A 6,109-nucleotide genomic window follows, 5' to 3' on the forward strand; every position below is an offset into this window, starting at 1 on the left:
GATCTTGTACTTAACTAAAAGTAGAATTGCTCAGATCTTATACTTCAGTAAAAGTAGAAGTACTCAGATCTTATACTTCAGTAAAAGTAGAAGTACTCTGATCTTGTACTTGAGTAAACGTAGAAGTACCAAAGTGTAGGAATACTCTGTTACAAGTATAAGTCGTGCAATCAAAAATGTTACTCAAGTAAAAGTACACAAGTATTAACATCAAAATATCCTTAAAGTACCCAAAGTAAAGTATTCATTGTGCAGATTGGTCAATTTCAGAATAATAAATATGATGTGTTTTATAATGATTGATCATTAAAGTGTTCTCAAAGCTGGTAAAGGTGCAGCTAGTTTGAATGACTTTGTATACTGCAGGGTAGCTTGAGAATTTACTCCAGGTGGAACTAAAGTCTGATTTAAGACTTGATTATATTTCACATCATTAATCAAAATCTGTAAAGTAAGTAAAGGTATTAAATAAATGTAATGGAGTAAAAGTACACCTACATTTACCTCTGAATTGTAGTTGAGTATAAGTACAAGTTCTAGAGAGATCACGCCGCCGGCCGCGTTAAGAAGTTGAGTTGTAAAGATCGGTAGTAAGTCCCTCTTGTACCAGATGAGGAATTTCCGTACCGTACGAAACAAAAAAGTTTGTAGGTATATAGTAATTATAAGTAATAGAAGAGATGGACATCATTACTTGAGACCATTTGGTGATAATAATGCACCGTAATATAGGTGGTTGTTGTTAGTACGAATCTCTATATGTGGGTCACGACAATTCATCGATTCATCTAATGAGTCATTATTACTTGTTAAAACTCGTATGGAACATTACTAAAATTCTTAGTGCTTGAAATGAAAGTGGAACTCATAAGGTNTCATCACGGCAGCATTTAGTTTAGACAGTAGCTGCCGGGTCCCGCATGAGCTCAGACCTCTCCTTTTTAATTTTTTATCAAGCTTTATACATAAAATCAGCACTTTAGAAACATGAAGTGAAATAGAGGGATATGAGGCATGGCTAGAATGGGTGATCTGTTTGGTATTTTGAGCAAAAATCTTTATAGACATGTTTTTTATATATTTGTATATATCTGAGACCTATGCTATTGCCTAAAAATAGCATGATAATGCTATGTATTTGTACTTGATCATAAACAACATGCATTAACTCCACACACTGCAAGATAAGATTAAAAATGATTATTCAAATAAGTCACATATTGAAAGGATATCTCGGCTGTCTCTCAGGAACCTCCTCCCTCAAATCATCAGGAGAAATATCCTTTAAAAAAAAAAGACAGATTTTCAAAGTACAGTCTCTCTGTTGTGTCATGTTCTGAGTAAAACTTTATCTAGATTAGCACAAAGTTTAACTTTTTAAAGCTGATGCAAAGCGATGTGTGAGAGTTTAATGGCTAACTTACCTCGTGCTCTTCTTCAAGAATCACCAGCTGCTTGTCTTTATCGATCTTCACTGAGGGGCAACAAATAATAAATTAATGTTAATACAAAAATTATACATGGTAAGAATTAAGTATGAAAAATAATGAAATACTAAAAGGTTGAATTAAAAAGAAACCTGGCAAAATATATTAAGATTTGTGTGCAGCTATCCTATTTCTGTTTGACTTTAATCCTAGTGTCTTCGTGTTCCCCCCTTACTTTGGTGTTCACGGTCAAATTTGACCAGTCCTGTTTTAACTGCTATTACATTAACACAAAAACCATTAATCATCAATAAATTTCATTCAACACCCTTTCAAACTGTACATATTGTATCAGACTACTGGTATACATGAAGAACTGCAGTAAATATACAAAGAATAGACACTGAACATGTATTGCGTGTGCCAGGTGTGATCCATGTGGGGGGATGGGCACATAAGGGGGGAACACATCTAGAGAGTGTGTGTGTGTGTGTGTGTGTGTGTGTGTGTGTGTGTGTGTGTGTGTGTGTGTGTGTGTGTGTGTGTGTGTGTGTGTGTGTGTGTGTGTGTGTGTGTGTGTGTGTGTGTGTGTGTGTGTGTGTGTGCGTGTAAGGGGGGTTTGTAACACCATGGGTGTTACAAAATTGACTAAATCATCCACAATTCAATGAAAGTGGTGATCAGCAATTGTATATGTTCAAATGTCTACTGTGAAGGATATCATAAAGCCTTGATGCAATCGAATGTAAAACAAAACAGTTATGATTGATGAAAATAGTAAACCGGTCAGATTTGACCCGAAGACAACAGGAGGGTTAAAACACATTTATAAACATGAGATATTCGCAGCACTCACTAACGATGGCGGCGTTATTCGTCTCCTTCCTGAAACGAAACTTCTTCAGCTTCTTCACCAGATCCTCGTCCACATCACACACCACCAGTGATTCACTCTGATGGAAACAGGAAATACATGCACTTACAACTAAATACAATGACTGATATTATTAATATTGAGAAAAGTGCTGCAGTAATGGACACATGTTTGGTGGACCTTGTGTAAATGTGTCTTTTGTGTATATAGGATATACATATTTGTATATTGTATAATTGTATTTTTGTATTCGAGATTGTTGGAAACGTCATTTCGATCCATCTGTCTGTACACACAAACTGAAAGATTGACACTAAAGTTCACTTTGACATTCTTTTTAGGGAATCTTATCCTGAAATCTTTTCTGCACTTGTGTTGGGATCCATTTATTTTAAACTGATGGAAATCTGTATAGCTGATAAATACCTTTTTGAACTTTGGGTTTTCATTACTTTGTTTTACACCGATAGACATTTGTATTACTGACAGACGATTTTTAAGTCTTGGGATTTGTGTTATTTGTATGTTAATGGCATCATGTGTACTGTAGCTTCAAGTGGTTTCATGCAAATAATTGCCCGACTGTAAAGCGATACGTCAGCATCTGAATTAGCAATAGTAAAATCTTATTTACAATGTCCAATAAATCACCTCTGGCTGGAAGAGAGCTCTCTGCTCCATAGTTTCTCTTGTAATAAAACCACGTTGTACATTTTACACATATATAACATTTTCAATATTTAATATTAATATTCCATAGGTCATATATGTATGTATATATTTGTATTTATAATATCTTGTCAAATTCAACATGTATATTTTCTATTTTCTTTTGTTGTTTACTTCTAGTTTTGTTTTATTGTAAAATGCCTAGTCTTTTATGCTGCTGCAACAACAAATCCCAAATTGGGATCAATAAAGTATCATCTTATCTTATCTTATCTTATCATATTTGAACTATCTTTCTGCAGAAGTTCCAGTCTGACCCACAGGCTTTATTTAGACAGAACACACAACACTCCAGTCTCAACAGGATTGAGTCGTCACGTTACATAACTGCAGCACAAAAAACCTAAAACTCTCTGCAGACTCCCCTCTATAATTACACCTTCCTGCACAGATGGCTGGTGGGAGTGAGGATTTCACTGAGCTCACACAGATCTCTGCAGATTAAACAGGAGAGTCTGTGGCTGGGAAAGAGGGCGAGGAGAAGCAGGAAGAGGGAAAGCAGGATGCATGCACGAGCAAATGATGGGGCAGGACAGTAAAAGCAGGAGGTGGCCACAGGTTCACTTCTGGTTTACATTCCTGCAGCCACACTGACAGCTAGCTCACTGCTATCAGCTAATTCAGCCCGGAAATAAGACTATTCTGTTCATTTAAAGCATTTCATGTGTAAAGGTTAGACACATCTTTGGCTCTGAAGAATGTCGAGCTGTCATGATACGTAGTCAGAAACATAACTCATCATGATAAGAGATCTAGTGTTGAGAAAGCTCTCCGAACCCAGACGTGTTGAAACCTATGGTTGAAACACAGAAACAGCTTCGAAAAACTAACCAGGTTTAGCTACATAACTACAGGAAGCACTTAAAAATAAAAGCATTCATGTCTGATGCGATAATACATTGTTTTGTTTGATGGTAAACTTAAAAAGTAAACCAGTTTATTAAGTAAGAGTTGTTTACTGATATATATATATATAGCACAACTAGATTAATTTGTATGTATGTATATTGCATATTATTTTGTATTCTTAATATTGTAAATCACATTATAATATGTATTTGCGATAATTACTTCACTTGTTTTTACAGTATTCAAAAAGGTATATATATTGCTGTTTTACGTATTAAAAATTGTACTTAAGATTTTCTTTATCAAATGGTGTTATTTGCTCTAATTTGTTGCGTTCATGATTTTCTTCAATGTTTCTTCGTAGTTTTATTTTGAAATCCATAACCGGAAGCGCACCCTTTGTATTATGGCTAGCTTCACGCTGATACAATGGACGGAGGGTGGAACTCATGCTAGGCTAACAGGCTAGCGCTAGTCAATCTGCCAAACCTCACTTTTTCCTCAATAACCCCCAGAACTTTGCATTAATTAAAAACACACTATTAAGGGGTGGGAAACCAGAAGGGGAAATAACCTCATATACCTCGGAACAATAAGGAATAACTTACCATTATTGTAGCGTTAAAGAGAAATCCCTGATTCTGCAGCTGCTCTGAATGGTAGAGACGCTTTCAATGTTTTTTTTTTAACTTCACATCATCTTGTGACTGGTTTGACCAATCAGAAACAAGCACCCCTCCCCTTTTAAAACTTGGTCATAAACCTCTGCTCATACTTTATTATTACACACTGTGCTTTAGACATGTTGTTTTTATATAAGCTTGATTTAAAAGTAAATTATTTAAAATAACCTATCCAACACAATGAGGTAAAAAAAAGTACTCAGATCTTGTACTTAAGTAAAAGTAGAAGTACTCAGATATTGTACTTGAGTAAAAGTAGAAGTATTCAGATATTGTTATTGAGTAAAGGTAGAAGTACCAGAGAATACTCTGTTACAGTAAAAGTCCTGCGTTCAAAATGTTACTCAAGTAAAAGTAGAACAGTATTAGTATCAAAATGTAGTTATAGTATAGTAAGTAGTCATTGTGCAGATTGGTCCATTTCAGAATAATATATATGATATGTTTTATAATGATTGATCATTAAAGTGCTATCAAAGCTGGTAAAGGTGCAGCTAGTTTGAATGACTTTGTATACTGCAGGGTAGCTTGTGAATTTACTCCAGGTGGAACTAAAGTCTTGTTTAACACTTGATTATATTTCACATCATTCATCCAAATCTGTAAAGTAACTAAAGGTATTAAATACATGTAGTGGAGTAAAATTACACAATTTACCTCTGAACTGTAGTGGAGTAGAAGTACACAGTAGCATACAATGGAGATACTCAAGTAAAGTACAAGTACCTCCAAATTGTACTTAAGTACAGTACTTGAGTAAATGTACTTAGTTACTTAACACCAGTGAAAGAAACATAAAATAATCGTATGTTTTTTTTAAATGTATTTTTTACTTTTGAAACATTTTTATAACATAATTGTCCAACTATAATTGTTTTANATCTTAGTGGATCTTCTCACTTCATCGAAGAGTCCCTCTCCTGCTGGATGTATCAGCGGTGGTATTAGTATGTAGATGTCTACTACTATTAAAGAGTCCTACTCCTGCTGATAGCATCATCAGGTGTATATCAGTATTTAGTGTCTCTACAATTAAAAAGGTTATACATTATTAGGATGGCGTGACATTGACGGAGATTAAATTCTTCTCAGAATGAGGAGAATTTGGAAACTGGAGGGAAACGACTTCTCCATTTAAAACAAACTCATCTACATATTTGAACATAAGTGCTGTTGAATTCAGAGAGTTCATCATTTAAACACAGCTGCACAACTAGACACCCATAGATTCGACTTCCACAACATTGGTGAGAGACATTATAAATTTATCCAGTCTCCACATGCCTCATTTAATAACAAAGAAAAAACACTGACAGCGAAATTAATGAAGCAGACTCTGTGGTACACAGCAGCCCATCAATAATATGACAAAAATTAAAAGGGTAAATCATTCCTGATTAACGTTCTCCAATCCTCACCCTCCAATCTGTACATAATCACGACATATATACTTGAGAACTGGAATGTTCTGCTAGCGATGTTTGGAATTGCAAGTGAGACGTTAAGTCCCTGTAATACATGACAAAGGCACATTGCTGTTAAATGAG

The 6,109-nt window shown here is 35.0% G+C and overlaps 1 long non-coding RNA gene across 1 annotated transcript; it reads right to left on the reverse strand.

The window, feature by feature from the left end:
• Window positions 1-1,177: 1,177 nt before the first annotated feature.
• Window positions 1,178-4,572, reverse strand: LOC104967879 (uncharacterized). The gene is made up of 4 exons (XR_800768.1): window positions 4,488-4,572; window positions 2,284-2,380; window positions 1,425-1,474; window positions 1,178-1,282 (listed from the first exon to the last, which is right to left on the reverse strand). It is a non-coding gene; the product is annotated as an uncharacterized lncRNA (long non-coding RNA).
• Between the last annotated feature and the right edge of the window lie 1,537 nt (window positions 4,573-6,109).

This window comes from Notothenia coriiceps, unplaced genomic scaffold, assembly GCF_000735185.1.
Source record: "Notothenia coriiceps isolate Sejong01 unplaced genomic scaffold, NC01 NC01_scaffold00037939, whole genome shotgun sequence".
NCBI classification, from domain to species: domain Eukaryota; kingdom Metazoa; phylum Chordata; class Actinopteri; order Perciformes; family Nototheniidae; genus Notothenia; species Notothenia coriiceps.